The sequence below is a fragment of the Prionailurus bengalensis genome, chromosome D1, assembly GCF_016509475.1.
Source record: "Prionailurus bengalensis isolate Pbe53 chromosome D1, Fcat_Pben_1.1_paternal_pri, whole genome shotgun sequence".
In the NCBI taxonomy this organism is placed as follows: Eukaryota; Metazoa; Chordata; class Mammalia; order Carnivora; family Felidae; genus Prionailurus; species Prionailurus bengalensis.
The window spans coordinates 56,880,174-56,890,275 of NC_057346.1; positions in this window are offsets into that span (position 1 = coordinate 56,880,174).

Here is a 10,102-nt window from a genome sequence, read left to right on the forward strand (position 1 = left end):
AGGATGAGACTGTCCAGTCATTTGATAACTTTTATTTATCGAGTGCTCACTGTGTGCCAGGCACTGTGCTAGGTGCTAGGGAGGCAGCAGCCAACAGACAGAGCTGGTCCCCACTCAGGTGGGCAGGAATGGGAGGCCTAGGCAGGGATCACGGTCAGTGCTGTCTGGGAGAGGGCATCGAGAGGACCAGCCTGAACTGGTCTGGGGGGCAGAGGAGTGATTAGTGGGTGGTGAGTCCAGCTCTGGATATATGTGGAGTCCATGGTACCAGAGACATTGGGGTCAAAGGAGCAGAAGAACTGGGGGTCTGGGCTAGGAAGAGAAATGTGCTCAGAAGCCCTGGGTGAGGGTGGGATGGCAAGAGTTGGTAGGAGAGAGAGAAGAGGGTGGGGACAGAGCCTGGGAGTCTCCATATGCAGGGGCAGTGAGGGGAAACAGTCAGAGGGCTGGGTAGGGGTTGAGTCCAGAGGGCCAGTGAAGCGGAGAAGAGAGGTCCCAGGAGGGAGCGGTGGGCAGCCAGCAGCACTGCTGAGGGGGCAGGTGGGCTGGAGGTGGTGGGGGGGGGCACTGGGGACACAAGCCAGGGAAGTTCTGGGCATCACACTTCAGGACAAACATTCATAGGAAGAGAAGATCCAGGGAAGGACCAGGTTACATTTGTGGAAATGTTAGAATGAACTGGGGAGGTCAGCATGAGAAAGGAGCTTCCCAGGGTCATGAGTACCCCATAGTTGCAGCCCCTCAGACTCAGAGTGCCTGGGGTTGCAACACTGACACACCCTCTGCCCCTGGCTCTCTCTGCTCCAATCCAGTTGGCCTCTTTGCTGCTCCTTTGATATTCCACCCCAGTGCCTTTGCACCTGCTATTCCTTTTGCCTGGAATACTTCCCCAATACATCCTCACCTCCTTTAGATTTTTACTCAAATGTTATCTTCCCCATTAGGCCTTCCCTGACCTTCAATTTAAAATAGTAACATCCCCTCCAAGTGTTACCTAATTTTCTTCCTCCCTTCTCTACTTTATTTTTCTCCATAACATATATATCACCATCTAATAAAACCTATATTACATTAAAAATTTTTTGCTTTGATTTGAATGGGTAATACATTCTCACAGTTCAAGATTCAAAGTTGTGTCCAGTCTTTCACTAGCACAAATCATACTGCGATGAATAACCTCATGCCTACCTCATTTCACCCTGCAGATGAAGGACTGGGCTATAATCATAGAAGTGGGACGCCAGCTCAGGGGGTAAATGCAATTCTTTTTTGAAAAAAAATTTTAAGTTTATTTATTTTGAGAGAGACAGAGATAATGTGAATTGGGGAGGGGCAGAGAGAGGGACAGAGAGAGAATCCCAAGCAGGCTCCGTGCTACCAGCACAGAGCCTGAGACGGAGTTCAAACTCACAAAACTGCGAGATTATGACCAGAGCCGAAACCAAGAGTCCAATGCCCAACCGACTGAGCCACTCAGCCGCCCCCGGGTAAATACATTTCTAATTTTATCTTACTTATTTTTTTTCACCTGCTCTCCCCACTAAAATGTAAGCTCCATGAGAGGGCAGGAATTTTGTTGGATCCCCAATGCCTCAAATAAGGTTTGCCACAGAGTAGATGCTCAATAAGTATAGTTGAATGAATGAGGAACACATTCCTAGAAGCCTGAAGATATGCCCCTGATGACCATCCCAACACCTGCTTCCTTCCCAACCTCAGGGCTATGGATCCTTAGATATCCTTGAACACAGCACCATAGTCTGCACCAGTCCCACACCCCCTTCAGAAATCAAAAGCCTTTTCCTCAGCAAATGTTCTAAGCCTGCCTTTTCTCTCCCTCTGCTTCCCCTACTTTATCCAGGAAGGCATTTAAAAAATATGTCTACAAAGCAGCATGCATAATTTCACCTCTAAATTCTCTTCCCTGATGACAATTTTCTCTGTAAAATTTTAGAAAAAATTTACAAAATCACTGAATGCTGGAAGAATTATCTGGTGGCAGAGAGAGTAGGCTCATTTTCAAAAACGGAATTCATCCACACAGTGTTTATGTTGTGCCTGACCCCATACTGGCAATGAGAATGAACGAGAACATGATGAAAAGCATTTCTGCCATCAGAGGTTCATCATTCACAGGCAGAGAGCACTTAGGAAGCTTCCTTGAGGGCAGGGACTCAGTGTCTGGCATGTTCAAGCTAGACAGTCCCCACCCCACCCCACTGAGACCCCAACACACACACAGATTAGCTGGTTAATGTTTGAGTCCCCCAGGCCTCTAGCACAGTAGTGAACAAATCGACTTGATAATTCTCCAATTTTTCCTCACCTGTCGGAGAGACTGTTTTCTGTTGGTCGGTTGGTTGACTTTTGGTTTCGTGTTTCTGGGAGTGTCTGTTGACATTTGTCTGAGTCAACGGTTTAACTGCAGGAAACATGGCCATTCTGACCGTAGGCAATCCCCTTTGGGCCTCTCTGGGAACACCCAGGTCCCATTAGGACTTTTCCCTTTGGCTCCCAGATTTCACAGGGCTGGGGAAGGAGGAGAAGTGAGTACCATATGGAGCTGGACTAACCTGGGTCCAAACCCTGGTCCACCCGCAGGTCACTGTGAGGCCTTGGGCCACTGAGATCGAAACTCCCTTCCTCTTGTGTTCCCAGCACCACCTAGAATCAACCACTTGATACAGAGAAGGGAAGGGGTAAAGTCCAGCACCTAAGACCCCGGCATGGTTGGAATGGAGTCAGAAGCTTCCATGATGGCTATCTGTGTGTCCCAGGCTGGGCCACCTCCTTCACCTTCCTGGTCAAGTGAGCAATTTATGACAAAAACTGGGGCCCACGGGATCATTCCTGGGGGGATCTTGCACTTGTAGCTCCAAACACCTTTTGGCTCCTAACCTAGACTTTCTGAATCTTCTGAGAAGTCCAGATATAAATTAGAGCATTGTCTGGATCTCTTTAATCTCATCCGGCACTCAAGTGTCCATTGCATGTTTATTTATTTATTAAGAGGAGCTCTTAATAAATTTCAGTGAACAGAAAAGTCCAGAAGATTTCTAGACATTAGACACCTGCCTCAGTGTTTATGCTGGAATGGGGAATCCCACATTTCCATGTGGACCGGATCACCAAGAAAAGTTCCTTTAAAACCTAAAGATAAAGCACCTGGATATTCTTTTGACTCTAAAGAAACTGAAGATTTGAGAAAGCTTGAAGCAGCCTGAACGTGAAGATGACCCAATGGTTATTTCAGGAGATGATATTGATTAAGACAAAGGATTTGGCCTTAAAACGAGAACAGAACAACCCCTGCAGATTTTAGGTGGTGACTGGGTCGGTAGGGAAGGAAATGTCATTTCGGTCCCCAAACTGGTGTTGTCCAAAGCGGAGCAGCCCAGGTAGACATAGTAACCAGGAGACATAGTAACCACATGCAGTATACAGACCTTGTCTGGATCCTCATTTAGACAAATCAACTGTAAAGGAGAAAACTGTCTAGGTATTTGAGATTGAGCAGATCTTGATAACCATTGAAGCTGAGGGATGGGTACATGGGGCTAAATTTGGTATTCTTTCCGCCTCTGCATATATTTGAATTTTTCCATAAGTAAAAGTGAAATAAAATAAGGCCAAAAAAAAAAAAAAAAAGAGTATTTCAAATGTTAAGACCAAATAATTGTCTTTCCTTACATATCATCAATTGTTTAAAACCATGCCACATTTTTGTTTAGTTCATATTTGAATCACAATTTTCTGGTACAGTTTTGTGCTTTTCCTAGAGTTTTTTGGCATCTTTCCCATTCCTTTCTGAGAGAAGAAACATGCGCCTTCTTTATCATATGATTAAGAGTTTTAAACTTCTTAATTGTGCAATCTATTAACTGGAATTCACTTCATTGTTGAAGACATTTTTAAAACGCTGTTACCAGAACCTATGTTTTCCTGTTCCAATTTAAATGAAATACTTGTAGGCAAACAGTTATTACCCATTCTTTTCAATGTGTGTATGAGTTAGTTCTGTTGTTTCTTGGCTATTAGGTCAGGCTACCCAGAAGCAGAGCCTGAGGCAAGGATTCTAGTGAAACTGAGACCACTCCCACAGTTAATCACTATCACCAGGATAAAGCAGGGGAAGAAAGCTAAGCAAGGAAATATTCTTGGCTGAAGACTAGCTTCAGTAGGGTCCCGCGAAGACTCTGGAGTCTGTCTGGCCTTGAGACTGGGGTGGAACGGGGAGTGAGGGGGGCATTTTATGCAGCAACTCACAGCAGCCGTGTGGTAGGTGCACCAGACTGCTGAAGATTTGGGAACACCATCCACAAATCCAGTGGTTCTCAAACTTGTTAAAACACAAATCTCAGAGCCCACATTCAGAGTTTCTGATTCAGTAGGTCAGAGGGGGGAGCTGAGAATTTGCATTTTTAACAGCATACCAGATGCTGCCCTGGAGCTACACTTTGAGAATCAGATCACAACATTGTATCTTCCTTTTTTTGGTTGTTTTCCTTGAAGACAAGCTCAAGTAACTTTTTTTCAGCAAGAGTGCATGGGTGGTAAACATTATTCATTCTCACAACTCTATTTGGACCCTACACTTGTTTTTTAGTTTGGTTGGTTCAAAAAAATTGGCCCCAATTTTGCAAGCCATTGTTTCATAGCTTCTAGCTCCAGAGAAGCCTGACGCTAACTTGATCTTTATACCTTTATAGATAATCTGTTTGTTTTCAATTTCCAGGAGCTATTAGGCTTTCTGATACCTCATGAGACCCTAAGCATGCATGTTTTTTGTTTGTTTTTTTTATTCTCCTCTGTATTCAGTGTGTACTTTTAATCTTAAAGACGTGCTGTTTTTTCTCTGGGAAAATTGTATTCTATCATTTCTAATTATTTTCCTGCTTCTATTTTCCCTTTTCTCTCTGGAATATTCATTATATAAATACCAGGACACTTGAACTGATCCTTTGTGATACGATTTTTCCCCCTCTCAAAAAAAAATTTTTTTCTCTATTCTTGGAGAATTCCATGACTTTTGCTTCTAGATTTTTAAATTTTATTTTAAAGAGAGCGCGCGCACATAAAGGGGGGAAGGGAAGAGGGAGAGAGAAAATCTTAAGCAGAACCCATGCTCAGTGCAGAGCCCAACATGGGGTTCAATCCCATGACTCTGGGATTATGATCTGAGCCTAAATCAAGAGTTGGATGCTTCCAGATATTTTTCAGGTAAACCTTTTATTTGGGGATAATTTTAGATTCACAGAGAAGTTGCCATGATGGCACAGGGAGTTCTCATATACCCTTCACCAGATTTCCTCTAACATTAGCATCATACGTTCCCGTAGTACATCAAAACTAAGAAATGAACATTCATACATTACTATTATTGAAACTCCAGATTCTTCATTCAAATTTCAACAATTTTCCCACTAATATCTTTTTTCTCTTTCCGGACCCAATCCAGTATAGCACGTTGTATTTAGTCACGTCTTCCTGTGACGGTTTCTCAGTCTTTCCTTTTTGTTGTTGTTTTTTGTTTTTGTTTTTGTTTTTTGGTCTTCTTTTTTAAATCACCTTGACAGTTTTGAAGAGTATTAGTCAGGTATTTTGTAGAACATCCCTCAGTTTGGATTTCTTCCCATGACCAGACTGGGGTGGGTTGCTTTGAGGGAGAATACCACATAGGTGGAGTGCCTCTTTCATCACGTGATATCAGCTGGTGACTTGATACCCTGGTCACTTGATTAAAGCAGGTGTTTGTTTGTCAGATTTGTCTCCTGTAAAGTTACTATTTTTCCCCTTTCCATACTCTATTCTTTGGCAGTGAGTCACTCAGTGCAGCCACATTCAAGGGAGAAGAGACAATTAAGCTCCATCTGGAGGGGAGAGCAGCTACATATGTTATCTGGAATTCTTCCATAAGGAAGATTTTTCCCCCCAATTATTTATTTATTCAGTCATTTAGGTCATCCTGGACTCAAGTATATTTGCTTTACACTTTGTGTTATCCTCCAATACTACAATATTTATTTTGTTACTCAGATTTTCCCAGGTTTGACCATTGAGAGCTCTTTCAGGTTGACTCTTGTGTCCCGCTGACATGTCCCATCCTGATTAATTTAAGCACTTCCGTACTTTCTGGCACAAGCTCCTAGACTTTGACATTATATTTTTTGCTTTGGCAATCAGAGTCGTAATTTCCCAGAACTCTGTCCTGATTTTTTTTTTTTTAAAGAGATGTATTTCTTGTTTGATGAATCCACAACAATCTCAATTAGAACTTATTTCTAATCATAACGTTGTAAGGGCTATTTGTTTACTGGATTTAAATGATCAGAATTATGCTCTAGATAAAGCATGAAAGACTTAATTATGGTTATAAAACATAGGTAACTATAACTCTTGGCAATGTAAAAGTAACAGTAGAAGTGTTGGGGCCAGAATAGGGTGGAGGAAAGGTAAAATAGCGTATGGATGCTAATTTCTTCATGTTACATGGTAGAACGTGTGAGATATAGCTAACGTGGATGAAACTGGAAATAAAGATTGTAAATGATTATTGAGCTTGAGGAAATAATCAGTAGAAGAATAAGCTAACACTATAACCAATACAATGGGGAAGAGATTGGAAGATGAACAGTAGTATAAGGGAGCACATTTCTTCATTTTTTCATGAAGGGAGTCCATAATTATTCATACAGTTGATCAAGCAAGACATGAAGGTAAATGCATACCAATCAGATTTGGGGTGAAAGTCACCACATCTAAAGTTAGAAAAGCTTGCTGGTTTCCTTAGAAGAGGGGACATAGGGCAGGGTGAGGTAGGGTGGAGCAAAACTGAGTTTTTCCTTAGTAACATTCTGTATTTAAACACTTAACAAAATGTAGTCCTTTTATGAAAATAACTTAAATGTATGTGAATGCTGAATGCAGAAACAAACGGGTGCTTGGTAGAAAATGTGGGGTAGGCAGGGATATGACAGGGTTGGATGAAGTGTGCTGTGTGCAGGGTGGTGGCTGCAAAAAACAGCCCACCTTGGGTAGGCGGGCTCCCCAAGGTAGGACCCCTTTGCTCCTTCAGCGTGTTCCTTCCTCTGGCAACATACCCAGGCCTTGCTGAGCTCCATCCAGAGCCTGTCTTGGGCTGAGAATGGAGGCATCTTTGCTCTTAACATCTAACCAAACCTTACAAGGTTGCTCACCCGGGAGCTGGCATTCTCCACTGTGGCCAGCATATAGTGCACTTACACTTTCCTTCTCAGAGTGAAGGTAGTTGTGGGGGGAGGATTCCCAGGAGGGATGGTGACCAACCATCCAGGTTTGCCCACCACTGTCCCCGTTTCAAACGGAAAGTGCTAGGTCTCAGGAAACTCCTCTGTCTAGGGCACATCTAGGTACTTGGTCACCCTTTCCAAGGGGACAATTCTAGCCCTGACTCTCACTCCTCCTCCATCTTTATTCTGCTGGAAGAGACCAAAGAACCCACGGCTTGTGGGTGTCACCTCTAGAGCCACTAGCATTATGTGCTTTCTGATTTCTAGAGGGTCTGCAATAGTTGGGGGGTGAGCTGTAGGTCAGAAAGCTGGTGATGCTGATTTCTGGATGGAGAAGGGGAAGGGGAAGAGAGGACTCTGAGGAAGGGAACTAGGAGATGTGGGGCAAGATAGGTTAAGGTAGGGTAGTTGTTCCCCCCCAGAAATTATGTCCAGGTGGGGGGCATATAGTTCAAACTTAGAAGCCCAGATTTTTTTTTAAGTTTATTTATTTATTTTGAGAGAGATGGAGCACATACGTATGCAAACAGGGGAGGGACAGAGAGAGAGACGGAGAATCCCAAGCAGGCTCCGCGCTGTCAGAGCAGAGCCCGATATGGGGGCTTGAACCCACAAACCATAGTCCTTATTGCAGTGGCTAGGATCCCCGCTGTTGCATTCAGTAGAAGTGGTGAGAGCTATCTTTGCCTTGTTCCTGATCTTACGGGAGAAGTATTTAGTATTTAAAGGGGACGTATTTAGTATTTCAACTTTAAGTAGCATGTTAGTTGTAGGCTTTCCATAGTTTCCCTTTATTAAGCTAGAGGAAGTTCCCTTCCATAGCTAATTTACTGAGTGAGTTTTTATCATGAATGGATATTAAATTTTGCCAAATGCCTTTTTCTGCATCTATTGAGATGGTCATATGGCTTTTCTCCTTTAATCCATTAATGCAGTAAATTACATTGATTTTAAAATGTTAAACCAACCTTATGTCCTGAGATAAATCCCACTTGATCATGATATAGTGTGTCTTTTCATCTGCAGTTGGATTCAATTTGCTAATACTTCAGGATTTTTTTTTTGAGCACCTACTATGTATTATGCTCTGCTAATAAAACTACATTGCCTTCGTGTATAATGAGGCTCATGTGGAATACTTAACTATAGTTTTTGGGTTTTTTTACTTGTAATACCTTTTAAGTTTTGGTATCAGGATTATTAGGGTCACTTAAAATAAGTTGGGAAGTGTTCCTTCATTTATTTTCTGAATATGTTTGAGTAAGATTAGTATTACTTCTTCCTTAAATATTTTTTATAGTTCACCATTGAAGTCCTTTAGACCAGGACAAGGTTTGGTGACAACGTTTTTGATAATAAAGTCAGATTGGATTAGAATTCAGATGTTCTATTCTTTTTCTGCCAGTTTTGGTAATTTGTGTTTTTCAAGGAATTTGCCCATTTCACCTAAATTGTTGGATTATTGGTGTAAAGTTGTTCATAATAACCTTTATCATCTATATAATATCTGTAGGATCTGAGTGATATTCTTATATTCATTCTTAATGTTAGTCATTTGTATTTCCTTTTTTTTAAAAAATCAGTGTTGTAGGGATTTCATAATCTTTTTTTTTTTTACAGTGTCAACTTTTGGCTTTGTTGATTTTTCTCTATTCTTTTAATCTCATTGATTTATATTGTTATAGTTATCATTTTCTTCCATTTGCTTCGGGTTTAATATGTTCTTTGTTTTCTTGGGTTTTTTTAAAAAAGTTTATTTATTTATTTTGAAAGAGAGAGAGAGCAAGCACAAGCAGGGGAGAGGCAGAGAGAGAGGGAGGGAGGGAGAGAGACAGAGACAGAGACAGAGAGACAGAGAGAATCTTAAGCAGCCTCCATGTTCATCACGGAGCCAGATGCTGGGCTCAATCTCGCTACCATGAGATCATTACCTGAGCCCAAATGAAGAGTCAGATGCTCAATCAACTGAGCTTTCTGGGCACTGCCCACCCCCCCCCCACCCCTGCCCCATCCCTTTATTTTCTATCCATCTATGTCTTTATATTTAAAGTGTGACTCTTGGGGCTCTTGGGTGGCTCAGCCGGTTGAGCATCTGACCTGGACTCAGGTCATGATCTCACAGTTCATGAGTTCGAGCCCTGCGTCAGGCTCTGTGCTGACAGCTTGGAGCCTGGAGCCTGCTTTGGATTCTGTGTCTCCCTCTCTCTCTGCCCCCTGCCCCCACTTACATTCTGTCTCTGTCTCTCTCAAAAATAAATAAACATCAAAAAAACTTTTTTTAAGTGTGACTCTTGAAGGCAGCATGTAGTTGGATCTTATTTTTTTATTCTTTTAACTGAAATATTTATTCCATTTTTATTTAATGTGATTTTCTATATGGTAGGATTAGGTTTACTATTTTGCTATCGGTTTTCTTTTTCTGTTCCCTCTCTTTTTTTTGTTCCTGTTTCTCCTTTCCTGTTTGCTTTTGGTTTAGTCAAATACTTTTAATACTTCATCTTCATTTATTTACTTTTTAAGTTTTAAGTGCTTGTTCTAGGGATCATAATATGCATCCTTAACTTATCACAGTCTACCTAGAATAAAATATATGACCCTTGCAACAATATAATTCCATTTACCTCTGTCCTCTATGTCCTATTGTCCTAATGTTGTCATATATTTTACTTCTACATGCCTTAAAAATCCCATAGTAAAATGTTATTTTTTTTCAACGTTTATTTATTTTGGGGACAGAGAGAGACAGAGCATGAACGGGGGAGGGGCAGAGAGAGAGGGAGACACAGAGTCGGAAACAGGCTCCAGGCTCTGAGCCATCAACCCAGAGCCCGACG